This window comes from Mesoplodon mirus (genome assembly GCF_964341445.2).
Source record: "Mesoplodon mirus genome assembly, chromosome: 5".
Classification (NCBI taxonomy): Eukaryota; Metazoa; Chordata; class Mammalia; order Artiodactyla; family Ziphiidae; genus Mesoplodon; species Mesoplodon mirus.
Window position 1 is genome coordinate 72241367 of NC_138980.1, and position 26223 is coordinate 72267589.

The 26223-nt window shown below is 49.4% G+C and overlaps 1 long non-coding RNA gene across 1 annotated transcript; it reads left to right on the plus strand.

The window, feature by feature from the left end:
- Positions 1–13053: 13053 nt before the first annotated feature.
- Positions 13054–16404, plus strand: LOC309805817. The gene is made up of 3 exons (XR_014294312.1): positions 13054–13547; positions 15164–15334; positions 16320–16404. It is a non-coding gene; the product is annotated as an uncharacterized lncRNA (long non-coding RNA).
- The last annotated feature ends 9819 nt before the right edge of the window (positions 16405–26223 follow it).

The following is a 26223-nucleotide window of genomic DNA, read 5'->3' on the forward strand; positions in this document are numbered from 1 at the left end:
AGAGGGTCTGCACCTTTCCACTCACTCCTCTCGGTAATGTGCCCTTCTCCATCTCTCCCTGACTGCCTGACCTTCTATCCTCAGGGAATTTGGGTTTCCTCTCCCAGGGCACTGCCAGGAACAGAGACAAATGGCATGACCCCTGAAAAGCACTGAGGGGCTCCCTAGGCATGGAGGGCACACCCTGGCCAGGGTCTGGACATGGAAGTAGGGGGAGAACTAATGCCCCCAGGAGAGCCACAGGACACAATCTCATGGGCAAAAGGGGCCTGCCATGTGGGTTACATTGTTTACCACACAGAGTAGGATGGCAAGCAGGGATGGGCACTTCTGTCCCATGCCCAGAACCTGAGGCAGAAGGGTGGCGGGAAGGGAGGGGGCAGTCCCGACTTCGCTAGCTCACCTACTGGCTCACCCTTGAGAGACCAGGGCTCTTGGCAGTGGCCGAGAATGGAGATGAAGTGACAGTAGGATTTAGGGCAGCCCTTGGAGCCGTCAGAGGTGGCTACTGGGAGAGCACACTGGCTGAGTCTCCCCCGATGGCCCACCCCTCTAGCCATCAGCCCCTCTCTTGACACCTCACGCGGGTCCCGGGCCGGCCTCACCCCACAACACTTCTGCACACGGCCAGGCCCAGCCCCTGCCTGAAGTGGACCCTGGACACTTAGTGAGGCCCCTCCTACCCCATCCAGCTCTCTGGAGCAAATCTAGGAGCCCAGCCAGGAGTGGGTGGTTTGAGGGAGCTCACAGGATTGTGGGGAGGAGGATCGGGGGCAGGCGTTTCTGTGTGGCTTCAGGGCAGAACCAGGCCTGGGGCTGAGCATCCTGGAGACCCTGCTCCCATGAGGAAGGCATCCTCACCACTCAAGCTGCGAAAGCACAGAACAGGAGGCATCATGGGGAAAGAGCGCCCTGCCAAAGGGCTCCTCCCCTAGAGGCCTGCCTCTCAAGGCTACACCACACAAGCTTCTGCTCAGGAGAGGGGGAGCTACCACCCAGGTGAATCCCCTCCGTTCCTCCAGATTTAATGACTCCCAAAATGTCATCTCTGCTGGGACAACTCCCTGGCTCTGTCCCAGCTAGGTGGAAGCCCGGTCACCTCTTCCCTCCCCAGTGCTTGTCCCTTTACCCTTTGGCAGGCCTTAACACCAGACATGGCTGTGAGCCAGGCCCAGGAGAGCTAAGCGGTGGGTGGGTAGACAGGAGAAGAAAACCTGAGTAGGCTGGTCATCTGATCCCAGCTCCTGGGAATGGGAAGCTCATGAGAGGCCAATACTGGGACCCTTCCCTGAGGGTGTCAGGGAGCAGGCTTCCAGGATGGGGGCCGCTGCGGCACCGATCGACACTTTCCAGAAGGGCACGATAGGGATCCGGGATGAAGAAGCCACTGATGGGACCCCAAACACATGGCGAGTCAGTCTTGGGTAGGTCTGGGGGCTTTGAGGGTCCCAACTGGTCAGCTAGGGGGGCAGATCCAAGGGGGTTGCTGCCTATGGCTCCCTGGTCGCAGTTGTAGTTTGGTAAGATGAGGTGAAGGGCAGCCCAGCTCTGGAAGGAGCTGTGCCTGGTCAGGGCCTTGGCCCCAACCTTGAAAGCCCCCTGTGCCACAGCCCCTGCTGACCAGCTAATTCTGATCAGACTGTGGGGCAGGGCCCTTTTCCGGCAGTTCTGAAGCTTTGCCCTCTGGTGAGTAATTTCTTGGAGTTTGTGTCTGGCATCAAGATCAGAGGTTTTGCTCTCCACCTTCTACCTCTGAAGGAATCATGAAGAAGAGCCCTTCTTGAGGGCCCTGGGGGATGCTTCTGAGCTGAGAGAGGGCTCCAGAGGCAGGATGAGGGGCATGTATGGACCTGAAGTGCTTGGGTCAGGAAACTCCTGTACTGGGTCCTCCAGCCCATGCACCTTGGCATGGGCTCCCTGGGTCTGAGTCTGACAGGCACCACAGGTTGATATGCTTAATAGCGGTCATGAAAAAGGCACACCTGCCACCCAAGCCCTTGGCCGCTAGCCCATGCCTCAGTCCCACCACCTCTCAGCAACGAGCAGACTAACCAAGGGCATCCTGGAATGGCTGGAGCTCCAACTGCAGCTGGAAGGTCAGGGTTAGACTCGAAGAACTTCCTGAATATAAGAGCTGTGATGTGTAACCAGCAAAGGTGAACTGACCACTCATCTCTCAGCAACCAGGTGCCAGACTTGTCCCTTCAACCTGTCCCACCACTGGTTAGAGCTCAGTAAATGGTATTACCATCCACCTATCCACCCAAGACCCCTGGCCAGCAAGCCCCTCAGCCCCATGTCCAATCTAGCCACAGGCCTTGGCATCTCTTCCTCCCAACACCTCAAGAATCTGTCCATAGCCCTCCACCTCCACTACCACCACCCAGGCCAAGCTACCACCACCTCTCTTCTGGATGCCTGCAGCAGCCTCTCACTGTCTGCCTGCTCCTACCCATGCCCCCTGCTGTCCATTCTTCACCCAACAGCCAGAGTGAGCATCTCAAAATGTAAGTCAAATGGATCTCTTTCCTACTACAAACGCTCCAGGGTGCTATGATCCCCTTGGGTAAATGTCCTGCCCAATCTGACTCCAGCCCCATCTCCTGCTACCTTGACCACAGAACTCAGCTACAGTGGCCTCATTCTGTGTGCCCCTAGCTTGACTATGACTCTCCCATCTCTCTGGCCTCTTAACTGTCACTTACTCCTCTTTTAAGACTAGGAAGACTTTTCAATCTGCCAACCCCCTCCAAGGCTCTGAGAATCCCTGCTGAACCTGAATCTATCCCCCTAACACCTGTCACCTCTTGCTGTCATATTTCTTTATTCTTGAGTCTACCTACTTGAGAATGACAGTCACAATCTAGACAACACACATAGAACAAGACATGTGAAATGACCACAAGTTAGAGAGGCAGAAATAAAGGGAGGTTGGTGGTAGAGGTAGGGAACAGACAGCCCCCTTCCTTTGCCCCCATCCCTTCCACTATCTCCTAGGGTCATGAGGAAGCTCTCAGAAGAGGACACTTACAGATTCAGGTGCCTACTCCCGTTCAACTTTTTCTTTTTTTATTGTGGTAAAATATATATAGCATAAAATTTACCACTTTAACTATTTTTAAGTGTATAGTTTAGTGGCATTAAGTAAATCCACATTGCTGTACAGCAATCATCACCATCCATCTCCAGGACTTTTTCATCATCCCAAAATGAAACTCTGTACCCATTAAACAACAATTCCCCATACCTTTCTCCCCCTAGCCCACAATGACCATTCTACCTTCTGTCTCTATGAACTCTACTCTAGATACCTCATACAAGTGGAATCGTACAGTATTTGTCTTTTTGTGTCTGGTTTATTTCACCTAGCATAATGTCTTCAAAGTTCATGTATAGTGTAGTATATATGAGAATTTCCTTCCTTTGTAAGGCTGAATAATATTCCATTTTATGTATATACCTCATTTTGTTTGTCCATTCATCCACTGACGTACATTTGAGTTATTACCACTTTTTGCCTATTGTGAATTATGCTGCTGTGAACACAAGTGTACAAACATCTGTTCAAGTCCTTACTTTCAGTTCTTTTAGGTATATACCCAGAACTAAAATTACTGGATCATATGGTAATTCTTTTTAATTTTTTGAAGAACTGCCATATCATTTCCCACAGCAGCTGCATCATTTTACATTCTCACTGGCAATGCACAAGTGTTCCAATTTCTCCACATCCTTACCAACACATGTTATTTTCTGTTCAGTTTAGTTTTTTTTTTTTTTTTTTAATAAATTTATTTATTTTTATTTATTTATTTTTGGCTGTGTTGGGTCTTCGTTTCTGTGCTAGGGCTTTCTCTAGTTGCGGTGAGTGGGGGCCACTCTTCATCGCAGTGCGCGGGCCTCTCACTGTCGCGGCCTCTCTCGCTGCGGAGCACAGGCTCCAGACACGCAGGCTCAGTAGCTGTGGCTCACGGGCCCAGCTGCCCCGCGGCATGTGGGATCTTCCCAGACCAGGTCTCGAACCCGTGTCCCCTTCATTGGCAGGCAGACTCCCAACCACTGTGCCACCAGGGAAGCCCAGTTTTTTTGTTTTTTAATAGTAGTCATCCAAATGGGTGTGAATTAGTATCTCATAGTGATTTTAATTTTGAATTTCCTAATAATTAGTGATGTTGAACACCTTTTCATGTGTTTACTGGCCATCTGCCTATCTTCTTTTTTTTTTTTAGATTTTGTATTTTATTTTATTTATGTATTTATTCATTTATTTATTTGGCTGCGTTGGGTCTCCGTTGCTACACACGGGCTTTCTCTAGTTCCAGCGAGCAGGGGCTACTCTTCGTTGCGGTGCACAGGCTTCTCATTGCGGTGGCTTCTCTTGTTGCGGAGCACGGGCTCTAGGCGCGCGGGCTTCAGTAGTTGTGGTACACAGGCTCAGTAGTTGTGGCTCGTGGGCTCTAGAGCACAGGCTCAGTAGTTGTGGCGCACAGGCTTAGTTGCTCCACGACATGTGGGATCTTCCCGGACCAGGGCTCGAACTCGTGTCCCCTGCATTAGCAGGCGGATTCTTTTTTTTTTTTTTTTTTTTTTTGCTGTACGCGGGCCTCTCACTGCTGTGGCCTCTCCCGTTGCGGAGCACAGGCTCCGGACACACAGGCTCCGCGGCCATGGCTCGCGGGCCCAGCCGCTCCGCGGCATGTGGGATCTTCCGGGATCGGGGCACGAACCCGTGTCCCCTGCATCGGCAGGCGGACTCTCAACCACTGCGCCACCAGGGAAGCCCAGCAGGCGGATTCTTAACCACTGCGCCACCAGGGAAGTCCCTATCTGCCTATCTTCTTTGGAGAAGTGTCTGTTCAAGTCCTTTGTCCAATTTTAAATTCGGTTGTTTGTTTGTTTTTTGCTGTTGAGTTGTGGGAGTTCTTTATATATTCTGGAAATTAACCCCTTATATGATTTGCAAATATTTCTCCCATTCCATGGGTTTCCTTTTCACTCTATTGGTATTGTCCTTTGATGCACAAAAGTTTTTAACTTTGATGAAGCCCAATTTATCTATTTTTCCTTTTGTTGCCTGTGTTTTTGGTGTCATTTGCAAGAAATCATTGCCAAATCCAATGACATGACATGGAGATTTTCCCATATGTTCTCTTTTAAGAGTTTTATAGTTTAGCTCTTATGTTTAGGTCTTTGATCCATTTTGAGTTAATATTTGTGTATGGTGTAAAGTAAAGATCCAACTTCATTCTTTTGCGTGTAGATATCCAGTTTTCCCTGTTTGTTGAAAAGACTGTTCTTTCCTCGTTAAATTGTCTTGGCACCCTTGTCAAAAACCATTTGACTATATATGTGAGGATTTATTTCTTGTATTTCTTGTATTATATTTCTATTATATTTCATTTGTCTATATGCCTATATGTCTGTCCCTATGCATGCCACACTCTTTTGATTACTATAGCTTTGAAGTAAGTTTTGAAATCAGGTGATATGAGACCTCCAAGTTTGTTCTTTTTCAAGATTGTTTTGGCTATTCAGGGTCCCTTGAGATTCCATATGAACTTTAAGATGGATTTTTCTATATCTGAAAAAAACATTGTTGGGATTTTGATAGTGATTGTATTGACTCTTGTGAGTTTGTTTAAGGAGGGCCTGGGCCAGCTAGGGTGTCCCAAGGTGACCAGGAACCAGCAGTGCAGTAAGGATGAATGGTGGTCTGAGCTGAAGGAGAAGGCACAGACTTAGCACATTAAAGAGTGGGGGCAAGGGGCTACCCTTCTTTAAAATACTGAAAGCTTTGGCTCTTCCCAGGTCTCCATCAGAGACAGGTCTCCATGGCAGGAGTTTACCCATTGGTATAATGGGCATTGCATTCCTAAGCCACTGAAAAGGCTCCTCCAGAATCAGATGCCTCCTCCTTTTCCTCGTTTAGGTTTTTCAGCTCTTGAAGAACCTTATTGATTTATTAGGACCTGGTACTCCCTATCCTGGCTAGGGATATTAGCACAAATTTTGATGTGGCCAAGATTCTGTCTCACTCCAGCCCCTGACCAGGTCATCCTTCCAGTCCAGCCAGCTACCCCTTCCAGGAGGAGCAAGTTCCCTCAAGACTGTGGGGAATAGGAATGTGTAGTTATGGGCCCTCAGGGAGAGGATGGCTGGGCAGAATCTCTTTGTGAAGATTATAAAGATGGTGTCCTCATCCTGGTGCATCTTATAAGCAGATCTGGACCTGAGCAGGTGAGGTCCACCTGCAGCAGTGAAAGCAATGGTGGACACAGGCAGCCTTCTTGTGCAGCCTAGACTCTTGGGAGATGATTCACTGGGCCCTAAGCCATACCTCTGGCTCTGCCTCAGAAAAACTCCTACACTCAGTCCATCACTGAAGACAGACAGAAGGCTAAATGAGTAGACTCTGAGCCCCTGATGGGGCACCATTCCCAGTTCTGAGCTGTGACACGCATCCACCCTGCCTGCCGGGCCATGGGAACACAGGAGAGCCTTTACCGCCCTAACTCTAGGAGGCATGGCTGGGGCTTCTGGCCACTCATCCTTCTCTGGAAGGGGTTGTCTAACTCCAACTCTGACAGAGGGCCCTGGGGTTTCTGGCACAGCCTGAATTTCTCTCTCAATGTTCATATATATGTGACTAGGGGTCAGAAAATAAGCTCCTTGAGCCAAATAGGAACCTTTATCCCAGTTGTTTTTAAAGCATCCCAAACTTTATCAGACTAACTGGAGTCATTTTAGATACAGAAGTAAAGCAGCCAGCAGGGAACATTCTTCCTATTTCAGAGATGAAATGATAGAGGCCCAGAAGGTTACGTCAATGCTGGGAAGGGTCTCATCCAATTGAGCTTTTGTTTTACCAAGTGAAATCTATCCATCTGTTCATTCATGCATTCATTCAGTACCTACTACTGGACAGGTCCCTTGCCAGGGCCTGGGGATACAACAGTGAGTAGGACAGAACCTCTCTCTCATGGAAGTCTGCTGGGGGAGGCAGATGGTAGCAAACAAACAAATAAACAAAAACCCCTAATGAAGGGAAAGAAGTAATGGAACATGGGTCTATGGGAATATTTAACTAAGGAATCTGACCTGGATCAAGAAGTCAGTGAGATGCCGCAGAGCAACTAAGCCCGTGTGCTACAACTACTGAGCCTGCGCTCTAGAGCCCACGAACCACAACTACTGAGCCCTTGTGCCACAACTACTGAAGCCCACGTGCCTAGAGCCCATGCTCCGCAACAAGAGAAGCCACCGTGATGAGAAGCCCATGCACCGCAACGAAGAGTGGCCCCCGCTCACCGCAACTAGAGAAAGCCTGCGCAGCAACGAAGAGCCAACACAGCCAAAAATAAATAAAACAAAAACGTAAATTTATTAAAAAAAAAAAAAAAGGTGTTCCCTGAGAAAGCAGAGACCTGAAGGATGAGTCAAACAGACAAAGGGGAAGGGAAGAGTATTCCAGGCAGAGGGAACAGCATGTGCAAAGGCCTGGGGGCAGGAGGAACAGGCCCAAAGAGGAAAGGTCACCTGGGGAGCTGGAGACCATAACCAAGGGTTTGGGATTCCTACCTGTATTCTTCCACCATACCCCACAGCCCAATGCCCCCATGTTTCATGGCCTCAGATAACACCCTCAGCCCCTACTGGGCTGCTCACTGCACCTGCAGGTGCCCAGGAGAGCTCAAAGAAGGACCACAGAGTACAGAATATCAGAATTGTGTGAAGAACATATAAGGTGTATCCAACTTTGTTGAAGCCCCTTCAGGCCCTGTGGCTGGTGGAGGCCTCTGGCTTGAGTTAAGACTAGAGGCCAAAGATTGAGTGCTGAGTAGAAAAGTTTTACTGCCAAACAAAAAACTGTTCCAGCAGAGAGTCTAGGTTGGGGAAGGGGGAGAAATGGGGTTGGTCATGAACTATCTCTGTTCTGTATTCAAAAAACAAAGTTTCTGAGTGTTGCTGATTGACTGGGGATATCTGGCTTGTAGGTTAGGGGAGCACTAGGTTGGCTGAGAGTGGTCGGCTGTGGACCTGGGGTGTCTGCTTCAGGATTATGGTGTCTAGCAGCCTCTGTGTGTACATGATATGCCCGAATCAAGATTTGGGTGCCCAATCAGGTCTGCACTGATGTCAGCAGGCTAGATGGCCAGATTGGGGCTTATCACTGGCCACTGGCCTTCAATTCTTTACATATGAAAATGTGTGGGGACCTCCAGATCCCTACACCCTGAGTCCAGTCCAGTTAATAATTGTTTGCTGAATGTGACTGTCAATCTGTGATCTATATCCTCAACACCTAAGCCAGGGTCGCCTTCCTCTTCCTCATCCCCACATGCTGTGTTGAATTCTACTTCCTCTCATCTTCCACTGTGCCTACCCTAGTCTAGGCTACCATTATTGCTCACCCAAAGGCATTCATTTCCTCCAAACTTATCACCTCCAGCTCATGGTCTATGAGTCATCTGTCTGAAATGTCACTTATCTTCTTAAAACCTTTCCTTGACTCCCTTTAGCCACTGGGACAAAGCCCTGAGGTTTGCACACCCAAGCAGTCGACCTCTCCAAGCCCACCCCCTCCATGTCCCCCTCACACACTAGGCTCAGCCACAGTGAATTTCCAGTTTCTCCAAAGTCATGCTCCCTCTCACTGTTAGGCCTTTGCCAGTGGTGTTCCTTCTGTGTGGAATACTGTTCTCACCTTCACCTGGCCACATCCTGATTATTTTTTAAGTGTCAGTTTATATGCCAATACCTTGGAGACTTCCCTGACATCTCTAAATTGGGGTTAGGTGTTCCCACCTTGGTGTACCGCAGTCCCTTCTCTTCCTTAAATATTTATTTGAATTGGAGTGTGGGGGAGACATGTGGTACCTTGGGTTATTTAGGGAAGACATCTATCCCCTGTTGCTCAAACTGCCTAGAAACATGGGCTGGAACCTCTGGAGAAGGAGATGCCAGCACAGCCCCGCTTCTTCCTCTAGTTCCTACTCTAAGGAGGGTGAGTAGTCCCTTGGGCAGATTATTCTCCTGAGCCATGCTGTAAGGAGACTCACTGCTTCGCCAGCAGGGCACACGGTGGGTAGAGGGCTCCAGGCTGACCAGCCAGAACATTGGACCTACAGGGGCCAGGCAAGGGCCCAGGTTGGAGAAAGGCAGGCCAGCGTTCAAACTCTGCGTCTCTCCATCTGACCGAGTGACCGTGCCATTAAAGCTGCCTGACTTTCCACTCAGCTCAGCCCGGGCTTATAGTGGGGGTTGTGCTAGGCCAAGAGGATTCTCAAGCAGCCTGGCTGCCTTTTGAACTTGAGTTTCTGGCTCTTGGGTGAACAGAATGAATATCTTCCTGTGAACTAGAAATGCCTCCCTGGGGCTCTGTTCTTTGAAAGAAATCAAGGGGTCCCACAGACTGACCTCGAGGCCAGTGATGTTTTCCAAAGTCAACACAAGTCACCACTCTCTGAAACCTTCCACCATCTCTGCTCCTCACCACCACCACCCTGCCACCGCCATGTCAAGTGGTGATGGAAAGTTCTCAAGGGCCCCCTCTCCTGTTGTGTAAAATGGGCACCCATGTGCATGCCTGACTGTTGACTGGGGTGAGTTCTAGGGAAAGGAGCGTTGGGATGACACAGTCATTTTACTGTGTATGCTTCTATAATGTGGGGATGTTTTTACAAGCATGTATCACTCCTATAATTAACGATACAAATCTAGTAAAAAGTTCCATCTTGTAGGCCATAGGTTCAGAGGGCAGAGGGTGACAAGGAAGACTTGATAGGTGAGACGGCACTGGAACTGGGCCTGGTCAGGAGGGCAGCAGCGGCAAGGGGACCTTTGGACCCGGTAAAGGCAAGATCCAGGGCTCAAAGATGAGAGAGCTTTAGGGGACGAGGACAAAAAGGATGGGCACACACTGGGCTGGAGGAGGAGTTTATGGAAGACTGGTGAGAGGTGAGTTAGTACTGTAGTGGGTAGGGCCTTGGATGCCAGACCAAGGAGTTTATATTAAGGGGTTTTTGAACCAGAGAGATGTGACCTGAGCTAGGCCTTGGGGCTGGAGCTGGCATAGGTGAGAGAAAGGCCAGGCCTGCCATGAGGCTATTTGCATATCCCAGTGAGAAGAGCAACAGTCAGGGGAAAGGGGTTCCTGGATGAATGAGCTGGGCTGGCCAGGACCTCAGCACTGATGACGCACCCTCCACCTGCACCACAAATCCTCCCAAAGCCTCGCTGGGCACTGGCAGCTCTGCCTGAGGTTCCTGGTCCACCTGTAGCCAGAGACAGGGTGACATCCCAGTGTAACTCTGGTTCAGTCTCACTTGCCCACCTTGACCCAGAAAGGAGGTGGACCTCTTGGGGCCTCCAGTTCCTTTTACCTTCACAGAAGAACTCCAGAGCAGCTGTTTGATTTTGGGTCACCTGGTGATTCATTTGCATATCATGTTTTCCTGGGTCCTAGAGGAAAAGCAAGCCTGTACACCACCAAAAAAGCTACTAGGATGTGTCAGCATGAGCCAGATGACGATTCTCACACTGTAGGGCCACCTGCAAGATGCAGGACGGTGCTTTGGCAATGCTGGGGGCTCCCAAGGGTTCCAGAGAGGCCCAGACACCTCAACGGACTGGGTCTGAAAGCAGGGACGGTAGGTTAGAGTGCCCCACCCAGTGCACCTCCCAGCCCTGCCTCCTGCCCCATCAGAGGCTGCTGGGGACAGTCATGCCTAAGGGGCCATCCAAGGTCACGTGAGGATCTACATAAAGATGGACTGGGCCTTGGGCAGGTTCTTCAAGATCAGAGAACCCTTCTCCTCTTCATAATTATGGTTCCCCCCCTGTTATGACTAGCTACCAAGGATTCAAAGTTGAAAGAAAACCCAACGAGCAGGGAGGGAGCATCTTCTCCCCTCTCTGACTCCTCTGAGTTGTTTAATGGAAAGAGATCAAGGCTACTGCACCCTGAAAGGGCCCAGAAATTTCAAAGTCTAATGAACACATCAGGCAAGGAAAATCTCTTCCTCTACCGCTGGTGGTCTCACAGCTAAGAGCTCTGGTGCTTGCTGTTCCCTTTGCCTAGATTCCCTTCCTCACCTGGCCCCATCGTGGCTGAGGAACTCCTGTTCTTTCTTGCAGGTACCACCTCTTCTCTGAAGTGAAGCTTCCCTTTACCACTCTACCAGCACATTCCCCTCCTCCACTGTTTCTGTGTCTTGTATTTAACCTATCACTGCATATTGCACCCTCTGCTGTTTTGCTTTATTTATGGTCTGGTGTGATGTCATATGAGCCTTCCTCTGCTCTGTGTCCCCAGGGGGTAGCCAAGTGTCTGCCTCATTGAGCAGGTGCTCACTAAGCATTACTGCAACAGAGCCACAAAGCACAGTCCTGGATTTCCGAAGCCAATTCCAAGCCACTTTGGGATGCTTTACCCTTCCTAACTACCCCCTACCAGCCCACCCTTAGCCTCCAACACCCCCCTACCCCCACCTGAAGTTGGAGCCTGATGTCAGCCACACCTGGAGGTGTCTTTCTTGAAAGGGTCCTCAAACTAGCAGTCTGTAGAGTTCCCCCAAATTCTCGGTGACCTTGGCACTCGGGCCAAGGCAGAGGGGAAGGCTGGAGCTGTGGTGATCCCTTACTGCTCTGGAGGTTGACCCTTGCGCAGCAGCAATGTGGTGATGATTGACAACCCATGTACAATAAGGAGCATGGGTTGTGACCCGGGTGAGTGAGCATGCTGCCTACCCAGGGTGTCCTGACACCCCATCTGGAGATGGCCTGGTGTGGACTCAGGACCCAGGACGTTATCCAGCTTGGGCTATGGGCAGGGCACACGAGACTAGCCAGGCAGGTAGGAGATTGTAGTCACCCTCCATGAAGCGAGCACCTCTGAATCCTCAGTCCATCTCTTCCACCCTCAAGATAAGGATCCAAGGTCCAGGCAGGCCTTGGCAGTGAAAAGAAAGCCAGCCTCTGCCACAGGGGCCTTGGCAGTACCAGCTGCCCCCCTGGATGCCCCAGCTGTAGGCCTCTTGCTCCAGACTTTGCATTCCTCTAGGATGACAGTGCCCTCTGTCACCAGCCACTCAGCCAAGTCAGAGCCTTGCCCTCCTTCTGCCAGGGCAGCTTTTCTGTGGGCTTGTCAAGCCTTAGAATTCCCTGGCTGGCTGATGGCTCATATTCTGCTTAGCCAGGCTCCAGTATCGGGCTCACCCCCAGCTTGAGTCAGCACCCAGCTGGCTGCTCAAGCCTTGGCTCTGGTCTCTAAGAGGTCTCTGGGCAAATCTGCAGCTCAGCTCTAAACACTTTTGCATTTGGTCTCTTTGGTTCATTGATCAGGAATCATACGATCTTTTAAAAACACAGCTTGTAGAGTTGCCCATCTGGGCTTCTGCATTTGGGTCATAAGTTGGGCTGCCTAGAATTTATTTAAACCTGCAGGTCTGGGTGCAGAATGAGGCTGCTCTCACAGTGTCTCCTGTGATGGTCTTCTCATTTTCTGGATCATCTTAATTCTTGGGACCACTCTTGGCTGAGTTTCTAGGACTCAGTCTGTTTTTAATGTTCATTTGTCTCCTGAGTTCTTCTAAGGACTATTTTCTCTTGACACTGAGATTCACTAATTACAGGATAAAGCACTTATCTGCACTTCTCCCCTGTCCCTGCAACACACACACACACACACACACACACACACACACACACACACACACACACACACACACACACACACGTTTCCCAGACAAGATGGGTCAGAAGTCCTTAGCCAGGTCAGTAACCCAAGAGAGTGATGTCCTCTGTGCTCCCCTCCCCACACCATCCTTTGAAATATACACAGGAACATTGCTGATGTGTCAGAGACTGCCAAGTGTCCCCCAATATCTGGTCTAGCTGAGTACATGGCATCCAAAGTAAATACTAAATTTCCCAGCCTCCTTTCCAGCTATGTGACTAAGTTTTGGTCAATAAGCTATAAGTAGGATAGTGTATGCAACTTCTTGAAAGGCATGCCTTCTTCCTTTCTTCTTTTTTCATGCCAGCCAGAAAGTACCTTCTGTGATGTGACAGCTGGAGTTAGAGCAACCATACTAGAATATTAGGATGAAGCCACTCTCTGAAGATGGCTGATGTGGTAGCCCAACTTCCAAGATGGCCTCCAGTAATTCTCAACTACTGGTATGTCCTTGTTTCATTCTCTCCCGTATTCAACAGGACTGACCCGTGTAACCAACAGGATATTGCAGAAATGATAGTGTGATTTCTGAGACTACTTCATAAAGGACACTGCAGATTCTGCACTTGCTCTAGGCTAGTGGAAGCCAGCTGCCATGTTGTAAGCACACTCAAGCAACCCTATGGAGGATTATAGGTGGTGAGGAATTGAGGCTTCCTGACATCAGCCAGAACCAATGTTGCAGTGCCAGTCAAGCCATCAAGTGACCACAGCTCCATTCTGACATCCTGCCTGCAACCTTATGAGAGAGCTTAAGCCAGAGTCACCTAGCAAAATTACTCCTGAATTCCTGACACACAGAAAGTGTGAGGTAAGAAAAGCTTATTGTTGTTATAAGCCACTGAGTTTTGAGGTTATTTGTTACACAACAATAGAGGAAAAAAAACAAAATAGAAGGAGCCTTGACCCTCTGAAATTGTGGAGGGCCATAGCAACCCTTACATTTACATCAGACTTTTTAAGAGACATAAACTTCTCTTATTTTCACAACTATTATTTTGAGTTTTCTGTCATTCCTATTCCTAGTCTTATTTTGGAACTACTCATTCAGAAACTCTTTTAAGGATTGCTAGCTGGAAGTGCCTTTGGAGGCCATCCCCGTCATTCCTGCTGCCAGGGGCATGTTGAGGCCTAAATCTTCCCAAGATGATGGGTAGTTAATGTCTTAAAATGTCTGTAAAAGGAATTTTATAATGAGGACCACTGGCCAAGGATCAGGAGACCTTGGCTCCACTCCCTCCTGAGTGCTATCATTTATTTAACACTTTGGTGACCTTACCTGGCACAGAGGGACACTGTCTTTATATGGGATGTCCATGAGGCTCAAACAGATGTGTAAATAAGCAATTTGGAGAGTGCCAAGCTGCTCTACCAACTGAAGAAAGCACTCTTGCTGTGGGTCTGGCTGTTTCTGTTTCTGGATGGAGTTAGCCTGCCTCAGCATTTACAGGTGTTCCTTTCATGGACCAGCTTTCAGGTGTGCATCTCTGTGGCCTAATGAACAAATCCTCACCAATGATGAGACACCCTGCTCAGATCCATTCAGTCATGGCAGCTGACAGGGCTTAGTGATAGCAGTCCTGATGGTTAGTCTAGTTTTTAACTAAAGCACTTCTTCCCACTGCCCTGGTTGCAAGACAGTGGCCAGACCTCTGACACTTTCTCTCCACCCCATGTCCTGCTTTGTCACAGACCACAATTTCCAAGTGGACTAACCATCCAACATGATTCCTGACCCCCAGCATCACAGTTCCCGGACCTGCTTAATGTTCCTTACCTTTTCCCATTGGCTCTTGCCACACTGCAGGATAGCCTCTCCCTGAAATCTTAGCCTCCTGAATTCTACCAGAGGCCTTGACCTCCTTCTTTCTAGATTTTTCCAGTCCTCTCTCCACTCCTGCTCTTGCACTTCAACAAAGACTTTCTGTCCCGAGAGGCTTCAATTGATTCTCCAGTCTGGCCGCATCAGAATCATCTGAACAACCAACAATTTTCTTAAACCCTATATTAGTTAGGATAATGCTAGATGCTATAACAAACAAATCCCCAAATGTATATTGGCTCAGACAATATAGCTGATTTCTTGTTCACAGACAACTCACTTGGGTGTTCCTGATCAGTGGTGTGTGTCCTCCAAGTGATGATTTAGGGACCGGGATCCTTCCACCTTGTGGCTCTGCCATCTCCAACATGTGGTTTCCAAGGGGGCCTCAAACTAGAAGAGGGAAAGAAGGGTGGAGAAGGCACATCTGCTTCTTAACTATTTGGGGCTGGAAAATACATGTCATCCCTGATCAACATTCCATTGGCAAGAATGTGTCACTTGACTCCTCTCAGATGTAACAGATGTAAGAGGAGGGGTATATGCTGGGAAATGTAGCCTCTGCTGGGAAGCCCCTTCCTAGCCTCAACTCTGTTCTATGGCAGGGCAAGGGATACACGTTTTTTTTTGTTGGTGAACAGTTAGCTCTCTCTGCTACACACTCAAAAGGAAATGAACCTTCTGCCACAACTATCTTGTAAGACTGCAGCCCAAGTACTACAGGCCGACCAACCTTCCTGCCTTCTATGTCCTGGAGAAGACCCTGAGGAGGACAGGTCAGTGCCAATGCAGATTTATGACCTCCAAAGCCACCAGGGCCCCTGTATTGCTAGGCCTAGGTCAGATTCTGTGGTATTTCCCCTAACAGGTGTTCCAAGCATCCTCTCCTTGCCCTCAGCCCCTTCCCCACCCTCATTCTCAGCAGGTGAGAATTTTAGGGCCGAAGGGCATGATGCCCCTCCACTTCTTCCCCTGCCCTCTCCTCCCCAGCCACACTCATGTAAATTTGTCTGTGCCCACATTCCCTCCAGCTTCACAGCCTGAACTGCTCCCTAGATTTCAGACCTGTGTGTCCATCTGCCTCAGACTGCTTCCACCTGCATGTACATAGGTCCTTCATACTCACCACGTCTCAAACTGAACTCACCGTTGTCCAGCCCATCCCCCTCCCCCAAACCTGCTTCTCCTCCTGGGGTTTCTTTCTCCTGTGATGGCGACACCCTAACCACATGGTTGTCCTTGCTGAAAATCTGACGGTCATCACTGTCTGTTTCTCAGGTTAAATCCTGGCCAAAACATTTCTTGAATCAGTTCCCTCCGCTTGTTTTACTCAGTTCAGGTCATCACTTCCTGCTCAGATGCCTGTAGCCACCTCCTAACAGGTCTTTATGCCTCTAGTCTGTTCCCCTCTAACGACTCTTCACGGGCAGCCAGAGTGACAGTTCTACAGTACAAATCTGACCACAGCACTCAGTTTCTTGAGTGAAGTATGGACTTTCTCCTGAGGCCCCCGAGTCCCTACATGACTGGCCCCACTGCAGCCAGCCCCTTACTTTCCATGGCACTCCAGCAACACTAGACTTTCCTCTGGCCATGCCCTGAGGATCCTTGATGCCACACCGGGGTCATGGGTGAGTGCTACTAGAATATCCTTTGTTTTCCTCTCTCTGTTCTTATCAAACTCCTTGGTAAAGCTCTTTTCGTATGTCTGCTTCCCAACATTGCAAGGGCAGGAGCTAACTCCTTGTCTCATGATTTCAGTGTCTGGGGCAGTGCTCATCATACAGTAGGCGCTCAGTACATGCTCAGTGAATGAATGAAGATGGTGGAAAGGAACCCATTGAAGGTATGGAAAATCTTGATTTAGATACGCTTGCCTTATGCTGAATGAACATTTCCTTCTCAAGAGAGCCAAAGTGTGTGTGTGTGTGTGTGTGTGTGTGTGTATTAATCTGTGAAATCTGATCCTTTGCCTGAGAGCCTCCCATCAATTAATCATGACTGGCCATTCTGCACAAAACCTCTTCTCCCAAAGCACTTTGCACAGAGGGGCTGAGCTCTCCCATCCTGCCAGTGCTGTGGGCTTAGTTCCTACCACATGACTGGCCTGGGCAGTAGACTCACACCCATGCCTCCCACTGGACCTCCATGGGGACCAGGGAGGAAGCCAGAAAGGAGCATCGTCCCTCATTTTTAAGATAAGAAAACCTGTTCATAGGAGATGAGGTGATTGTACAAGGATGCAGAGTGAGGCAGGTATTTGTTCTTTTCTTCTGTATCATAGACCCACTCTGCCCCCTGCTCTCTGCAGCTGACATAATGCCCTGTGGTGCCAACACAGACCCTGGGCTCTGTGGGAAACTGCCTCAGACACCACCCCAGCTCCTTAGGTCATAATACATCTTGCATGTCAGCTACTCCCTTGGGTAAGGAATTATTGGAACAGACACCACCCAAGCTGACGCCAGCAAAAAGAGGACTCTCACAGAATCCAAATGTACAAAGTCATCCCAGGAACTGGAAGCTCATTAGACAAACATTTTGTCTTTTGTGCTGGACTATAAGCCCTTTCTCCCTGCATTTCTAATTTCTTCCCTTTTTCACAAAACCCTTAACCATCTTTTACAAGGCCCAACATGACCGCCAGTCCTGAGTCAGCCTGACTCACAACTCCAGGGCCCACAACCAAAGAACTGTCAGGGCCTTGGGAGCACTTGGCTGGCTCAGCCTGGGTGATTGTTGGTTCTCCCAGGCTAGGCTTTCAGCCCTGGCCCATCACCTGGAACATGTACAGCAATGTCAACTGGTACAAACAGGGCAGCAGGGGTTGTCGGCAGGGGAATTCCAAGGAGGGATATAGGTAGGGAGCCAATTACAAGTGTAGGGAAAACTGTGAAAGATGTTGAAATTTAGTGGTTGTCCTGAATAACTTACCCACCTAGGTTCTTTCTGCCTTTTGTGTCTTTTTTTTTTTTTTTTTTTTTTTTTTTGCGGTACGCGGGCCTCTCACTGTTGTGGCCTCTCCCTTTGTGGAGCACAGGCTCCGGACGCGCAGGCCCAGCGGCCATGGCTCACGGGCCCAGCCGCTCCACGGCATGTGGGATCTTCCCGGACCAGGGCACGAACCCATGTCCCCTGCATTGGCAGGCGGACTCTCAACCACTGCACCACCAGGGAAGCCCCCTTTTGTGTCTTTGACTAGGTATTTCTCAGCTCTAAAGATGGAAGTGAAGTTGTAAAACCTTAATAGTAATGCAAATAATTTCTGTTCACAGTTATATAGATTGTGTCTAGTGGAAGACAGTTGACTATTGCCTTGTGGATTCTGACCAATTTTGCATCCATTTCTGAAATGATTTCAGCATTCCTTATCTGACTATCATGTGTGATAGTGTGAGTTCTCCTTTGAATTGGTTGTAATGTTTTAGTGGTTCTCTCATTAATTAATAAGTTAAACTAAATCTTTGACACATATTAATTTTATATCTTGGGACAGACATGATTATATCCTCTTTTAAAATTTATTATTAAATACAGACAAATCTTGTGTGATCACATACTCCAGAAATATTATTGATGCAGAGAAAAAAATTTAGGATACACAAGAAACTGTTAGTGTTCACCTGTGGGGAAGAGGGAGGGAGGGGGCACTTACTTTTCATTTTATATCTTTTTGTACTATTTTAATTTTTAAACTATGTTAAAAGAATTTCAGTGGAGGTTGGCCAGGCAAAGGTTTAAGGGCCATGTGTTTTCTTTTTTTATACTTTGCTCTATAAAAAAAAAATAACATTAACTTTATAATTATTTGTTAAGCTGTACATATGGTTGTTTGGACTTTTCTGATTGTATATTAAAAAAAAAAACCTGATACATGTTAAAATTTAAAGGAAAAAGCACACCAAATAGGAAAAACTACATCTTGGCATATTGCTCCAAGCCAGCCCTGGGCAGCCAGTGGTGGTTTACAATGTGCTGCCGGTCCTCAGGGAAGAGGATAAGGTTCAGGCTCCACCCACATGCCAAAGGGTTCCAGGCACCCTCCCTCCACACACACCTGTGTCAGGGGCCGTGCAGGTGAGGGACCTTCCTCACTGTTAAATAGCTGTCGCATCCCCTCCCTTCTGCCTTCCTGGCAGCCCAACGCAGGGAACACTGATGGAAGATCATTCCAGAATGGGAACATTCCTTCCCCCTTCCCTTCCTCTCCTGACAACTGAGAGGCATCCCGCCCTCCCTGGCTTGCAGCTGAAAGGGAATAATGACTGCCAAACGACTGCTTGCACAACAATGCACTTCTGAGCAGGGTACACACAATTTTTGTCAGTTGAATCCTGTCTTCCTCCTGACTTACATGATGGTCTAGATATGCTCTGGCTTCCATGCTCATGGGTGGTTCACCCACCAGTAATGGCTCCCAACACTCCATATTCTCTGTCTTCATTAACCAGCCTATGAACTGGCAGTTTTTTAAGTTCGTGAGGATAGAACCTTCCTTCTAGGGAATTTCCCCAAGCTTGGATATTTGTCTCTGCTGTTTTCTTAGTGTGTGTGTGGTGAGGGAGGCAACACCCACAGGCAGTGGGACCATTTCGCAGCCCCAGGAGCCTCCCCTGACCTTTGACATGAGTGTGTGCAGTCCCTTGCATTTGGCACATCTGCACACAGGTGCCTCATTAATGAACTCTGGCCTAGGAGGACCAAGGAAGAAGGAAGGCATGAGCCTCCTCTCACGTGCTGAACACCTGCAGCTAGCCTGACTAGAGCTGACCCTTCCCACACTTACCCACTAAGCACAGAGTTAGTCACCCCTGAATCCTGGGGCTGCTGCCCCATGCACTCCAGAACACCCTCCTATGCAGCACACCACTGCTGTGGGGAGGGGGGGGTCTTTACACCTAGTGCCACTACTTTGGATGTTTGAGCCCAGGCACTCAGTGTCATATGTCTACATCACTCTCTCCCTTAAGTCCTTCAGTGGCTCCCCATTACCTGCAGGATCAAGTCCGAGCTCCATGGCCTGGCCTTCAAGCCTCTTGCTTCACAATCTGGCCCTAGGTATACCTCTGGCACCATCTCCCTACACCATGTACCCCACTGTCTAACTACTCATTCAGCCCAGGCACACTGGAGTCCAACTTCTGTGTAAGTCTAAAGGCTGTTTTCCAAGCCCTTGTAGCTGCCCGAAATACCTCATTTCAGAATTGCATTATGCAGATGTGGGTGCAGGCATGCCAGTGCCTGTTCTAATGCAGGGCCTTACCCTGGTGCTCACACCACCCCTGAGGCTGCACCTGGCTGAACATTGCACAGGTCACTTTCCAGAACGGCTCTCTCCATGGGAGCAGCTGCAGATTCCTCCCACCTCCCCAAAGCTCACTGCCATGGAGCAGAGGCAGTTGTACTAGGACACATCACAGCATCTTGCTGCCAAAGTGACAGCTACAATTATGTTTTGGCTGACAGCTAGAGATGAGAGAACGTACAAACAGCCAAGGCCTCATGGGCCTTCATGATTCAGCAGTTTGTGCTGTATGCCCAGCTGGTAGGTGAGGTGGGCCCAACCTGTCTGCCGTGCAGGCCCCGCCTTGGTGGGCAGCCTGCTGGCTACAGACCTCAAGTTAATACGTGGGGCCCTCAGGTGAAGTCCTCCACTGGGAGGTGATAGTTAATGCCCCCAAGGGCCACCCCAGGCCCAGAGGAGTGGAAGAGTAGAGTGGTCAAGCCCAAGCAAGGCCCAACCCAAAAGACAGGCACTTGATTCCTAGGCATGCCCAGGGGCAGGCAGTGCAAAGGGCCAAGCTGCCCAGGGGTGGACTCCATCGTGCTGGGCAGCCTGATGCGGGCTGTGCTTGTGAGGGACAGACAGACGGTCTCTCTTGAGGCTCAGGGCACCACCTCCATGAGGAGCCTCAGGGCCACAGGCTATGGTGTCAGTGTAGGGGCCAAGACGCTGTAGCAAGCACAAGCACGCAGCAGTGGCAGCTCCCACTTACTGAGTCCTTCCACGTGCCAGGCACTGCGCTGACCGCTTCACATACATTCCTTCTTTTCACCTTCCCCACAACCCACTGAGGTAAGTTCTTTTTTTTTTTTTTTTTTTTTGTGGTACGTGGGCCTCTCACTGTTGTGGCCTCTCCCGTTGAGGAGCACAGGCTCCGGACGCGCAGGCTCAGCGGCCACGGCCCACGGGCCCAGCCGCTCCGCGGCATGTGGGATCCTCCTGGACCGGGGCACGAACCCGTGTCCCCTGCATCGGCAGGCGACTCTCAACCACTGCACCACCAGGGAAGCCCTGAGGTAAGTTCTGTTATTGCCGCCACTTTACCAGGGAGGAAACTGGGTCTAAGAGAAGAATGTGATGGTGGCCACATGGCTGGCAAGTGTGGAGATGGAATTTGAGCCCAGACAGTCTGGCTCCAGAGCTCAGTTATGCCTTATTATTCTGGTTCGACCCTTTCAATCCAGTTTTGGCTGACAAAGCTAAGAGACCCCCAGCACATTCCTCACAGAGTGTGAGTTGAGTTGGGGCCTCCAAGTATACTTTGGCCTGGAAGCCAAGACATTACCAAGGAAAATAAACAACAGCTATTTCAGGTGACAGGTACTGGGCTATGGAATTGGGGGGGGTGTATTTTAAAACTACCAGGATTTCCTCCTTGTACATATTTGTAGGTTCAGCAGAACAGGCGTCATCAGAAAGCTGCTGTGTGGCCAGTGTTGCCCCTGGAGACAGAGGGCAGGAGCAGGAACAGTCCTTTTTCTCTCTGACCTGCAGGCCTCCTGAGCCCAGGGCTTGCCTCTTACTCAGCCCTGACCTGGGCTCTGGCTGAGGCCCTGGGAGGGGTGGGCTCAAGGTCTTGGGGTTCTCTGAGGAGCACTGCTGCCCTTCTTAGGTCCCTTGTGAGGCAGAACCTGCCTGTCCTCGCATCCTGTCCAAAGGCATGAAGATTGGAGACAGTAGGCTAGCAACTCTGTTCTACACGCTTCCAAAGTGGGCGTCTGAAAGGCCAGCAGGGCTGGGACGCAGGAGCGTTTGTATTTCAAGTGGCTGCTGCCCATGAATCACCAGTTTCATTCTGTGCTCTCAGCTCCACAAAGGCATCATTTCCACCCAGCCTCACATGGAGCTGGCGGCCAGAGCCTCTTAGTGAGGCTATAAATAGCATATCATCAACTCACCTCTCCTGAGCTCATCACAGGCTCCTAGGTTTACTGTGTGTCTTCCTGCTGCCTGCACGTCACCATCACTCAGATTTCCCAGGTGAGGCCTGGCTGAGAGACCCAGGGCACACTCTGGGGGCTGCAGGGTTTGGGTTCTCAGAGCTGTTCAGGGTGACAGCGAGGGCAAGGGCAGACTTTCGAAGAGCTCTGCATTTAACGTGTCATAATTATAATCTCGGGTCTCTGAGATCCTCTCCAATTAAATGCAGCAGCAAGGGACTGTCATTTCTCCAGGAGTCCTAGAAATAAAAGGCAAAGGACTCATCAAGACACACCCAGAGAAAGCCACCCGGAGTGGATAGCAACAAATGAGAGGTTTCATGCCTTCCCGTGGACTTGTCTCCTAACACTGAATGAAATACTTTATGACTCTCTGGCTTCAGAAGTGAGATACACTGAATGAAATACTTTATGGCTCCTTGGCTTCAGAAGTCAGATCACATTTTTTTTAGTATTACTCAGAGCTACCATGATGGAGTGTTCCCTGCGTGCCAGGCTCTGTGCCCAGCCTTGGCATACAGCATCTCATCAAGTCATCACAACAACCATATTGAGTTAACTGCTAGCGTCATTGGCTTTCTGTCAGTGAGGAGGCTGAGGCTCCCAGAGTCACAGGGACAGGGCTGCTGGATTCCAGAGCCCAATCTCTGAACCACCACACTTTCTGCCTCCTGCCGAAGAAGACTGTGTGTCCACGTCCGTGTCCACATGTAGCCATGCATGTGTCCATGTGTGTGTGCAACTGGAGGGATGTGAACCGTAGTCTCCTTTTCCCAGCTTCACATACTCCACTCCAAGTGGGAGCCAGATGCTTGCAGTCATCTCCCCCCAAGTCCCAGGCCCCTTTGGCATCCTAAATGTCCCCTGTCGCTATCTTCTCCTACATCTGATCTTCTTCTAGGTTCTTCTGCAGGAGGGGCCCAGCCTCCGTTTGGCTCTCCAGGCCCAACTTGATGGTCTTCCTTATGCCTCCCTCCCCTCAGGTCCTGAAACAGGCAGGGGTCAGGTGGGACTCCCTCTCTCCCCTTTGCCCTCCCCCCACCTCCCACCCTGAAGGCAGCCTGCCTCCAATCTGTGTCCTCCTTTGCCTCCCAGAGCCACAGCCCTGTGTTTGAGGTCTGGAGCCCTGTACTGGCATGTCTCAATAGCCTTCTAGGGCTTCCCTGGTGGCGCAGTGGTTGAGAATCTGCCCGCCAATGCAGGGGACATGGGTTCGATCCCTGGTCCGGGAAGATCCCACATGCCGCAGAGCAACTAAGGCCCATGCGCCACAACTACTGAGCCTGTGCTCTAGAGCCCGTGAGCCACGACTACTGAGCCCGCGTGCCGCAACTACAGAAGCCCACACGCCTGGAGCCCGTGCTCCACAACTAGAGAAGCCATCGCAATGAGAAGCCCGTGCATTGCAACGGAGAGTAGCCCCCGCTCGCTGCAACTAGAGGAAGCCCGTGTGCAGCAACGACGACCCAACACAGCCCAAAATAAATAAATTAAATAAATAATATTTTTAAAAAATAGCCTTCTAGCTCACTGCTGCACCTGATGAATGTATTAGAACACAGATTCTTGGTCCCCTCCCCAGAAACCTGAAACAATCTAGCAGGGTGGAGGCCAGGGTCTGGATTTTTAAAAAGCTCTCCCAGTGGTCTACGAAGCCAGGATTAAGAGCCACTTTGTCTAACTGACCACCTAGACTCCAGCCTCTCCCTGTTCCAAACCCTCCCACCCACAGCTATCAGCTTAATTTTCTCAAAGCACAGTTTATCTTAGGTCACTGTCCTGCTCAAGATTCCTTGGTGGCTCCCCACTGCCTGTAGGCCAGTGCAAAGTCCTTAGTGTGGCATTCAAGGCCCTCTCCATCCTGATCTACTCATCCTGCTAACCCCTTGCCCCACCCACAGAGCCACGTTTCCCTGTGACAGCCTCCTGGCCCTGCTCTCTCTCCTTAGCTTGTCTGGACTTTAGATGTCAATTGAAACAGCAGTGATCCTTCCCTAAGACTTTGAGCCCTTCGATAAGAGGAATGAGGAGTTATTGCTAAAATGCCCTCTTAATTCAAGAGCCATGTGTGCAGCTTTAAATGAAGAGGGTTTGTGTGGCTGCAGATGAAAGGAGATCCACCAGCAGATACAACACAATAGCAGTAATGTGTAAACACAGGATAGCAGGAGAGGTGGGGCTCATGATTAATTCAGAGAAGATGGTATTTCAGCATTCTCCCTGCTTTTAGTCAAGCCCAAAAGACAGAGCAGGTCTGGTAAGCACTGGGGCTGGGACCATGTTTCAAAGTGCCTCTCATGCTTTTCTGTCCCCATTCCTAGACAAAAGCAGAGAAACCCATTTGGATCTTGTTCAAAAGGTCAGAAGTGTTTTACTAATATGATTAAACAATGTGTGTGTTTGGACTTTGCTCCATTTCCCACAAAGAAACACCTAGCCCAAAACATAATAAAAACTGTGTTGATTGACAGCAGGAGTTATTTCAGAACGTGGCCTGGAAATTGTTCCCCTCAAGTACTTCAGAGTGAAAATGGACTCTAAAGAACTTCTGGCTAAATGTGACAAAAGAGCCTCTCATGAATCTCCATCTGCTCCCTCCCAAAGCCCTACTACAAACAACCATAAAGGAGTAAAAAGAGTTACAAATCCACAAGGTTTATGCAAATAAGGGAGGACATGGCAGCAGATGAAATATGTCAGCACATTTTTGGAAGGCAGGAAGCAGAGGAAGGAGTGGCGAGTCACATGGCAGCAAGGGGGAGGCTGAAGGCCTGATGCCTACAGAGGGCTTCTGGGTGAGAAGCGGGCAGACTGCTGGGACAGGGAGGGCAGAGCTGCACATGGGGCGCGGGGTGGGGAACTGGTGGGGACTGCATGAGAGCACAGTCCCTGTGGGCAGTGGGGTCGCCACACCTCGCTTGCTCCTGCAGGAGACTTCAAGTGCCCATGGGGAATTTGGGTCAGCTCATCAGGCACTATGGAGGGTGAGTATGGAGTACAGAACTGAAAATATGGGGAATAAATGGAAACCCTGATACTAAGAGGTAAACTTCCAGCCCCTTTTCCTCACCCTGCTTCTAGGAAGCCTGGCAACCAGGCACACCCCAGGCTGAAGACTCAAGAACTCTTCTGAAGAAACCAAGCAGACTCAAGGGAAAGGCCTACAGATACAGACATGATACCGTTACAGACACCCAATAGAAGAGCCAGCTCACCCTCTACAGGGCAATCCACTGGTAGACAAGCTCTACCCAAGCATGCTGACCATCCAGTCATCTCTTCAGCACATGACTCTTAAATATGATCTGAGAGCCAAGATCCCCAGACATCTAAGGAAAGCCTCAGGCATGAGAGATAGGTGTGGGGGAGGGAGAAAGAATGCATAAGTTTAGAGAGGAGGAGAAAGCTTTACAAATGCTATGAAATCTTCAGGGAAAGAAAAGAAGATTTCTCTCTCAAGGTTCATTTTCATGAAATGTCAGAACACCAGGGATAAAGAAAAGACCCCAAAAGGACTCAGAAAGGAAATACAGGTCAATTGAGAGGATCAGGAAAAGATCAGAAAGACACCAGACTTCTCAGCAGCAACACTGGAAGCTGGAAGATAATGGAGTCAGGACTTCAGAATTCTGAGTGAGAATTATTTATAGCTTAGAAATCCAAACCTAAACCATTAAGAGAAATGATAGAATAAAAGACACTTGAAGACGTGGGACATCACAAGTAATTTGCCTCTCATGTTCCCTTTCTCAGGAAGCTCTCCACCCAAATAAGAGGACAATCCAAGAATGAGGAAGACATACCCTGGAGAGGGCATAGGGATTCCCAGGATGATGGTAAAGGAGACCTGGATGCCAGGGGGGCAGTAGGCCTAGGGATGTCCCCCTCTGAGCCAGAGAATAGAGGACTCAGGACAGAGATGGGCCAGATGGATTACCTAACAGGTGTGACTAGGTGGAAAATTATGTTGAGGGGCAATTAGATGGTTGTGAGAATTAGTTGTGAGAATAAGTTTGTGAGAAAAAGTTTACCAAAAACTGAGTCAATAAAAAATCTGAGGCAATTGCTACCTACAGAAAACCCCACAACACAAAAACTGTAAAAGAAGATAAAGGCAACACAAAAAAATTTACAGAGCCATAATAATGTTAACACAGATTATTGATTTAACCAAAGGCTGTGATACAGTGTTGGGAAGCTGGAGGAAAGGGAAGGAGGATGTAGGTGGAAGAAGGTAAAAGAAACCAATCCTCATTTTCCATGATTGCAAGAAAATGGGTAATGTTTAAAATTGAGAAATCAACAAAAGAACACTATAAATATATGATTTAGAAAGATGGCAAAGGAGGTTAAAACTGGGAGAAACAGCTGAAAGTGATTAACTGGGTACCTCTGAGCATCAAACAGGGATCTGGGGTTGGGTGGGATAACTCCATTTTCA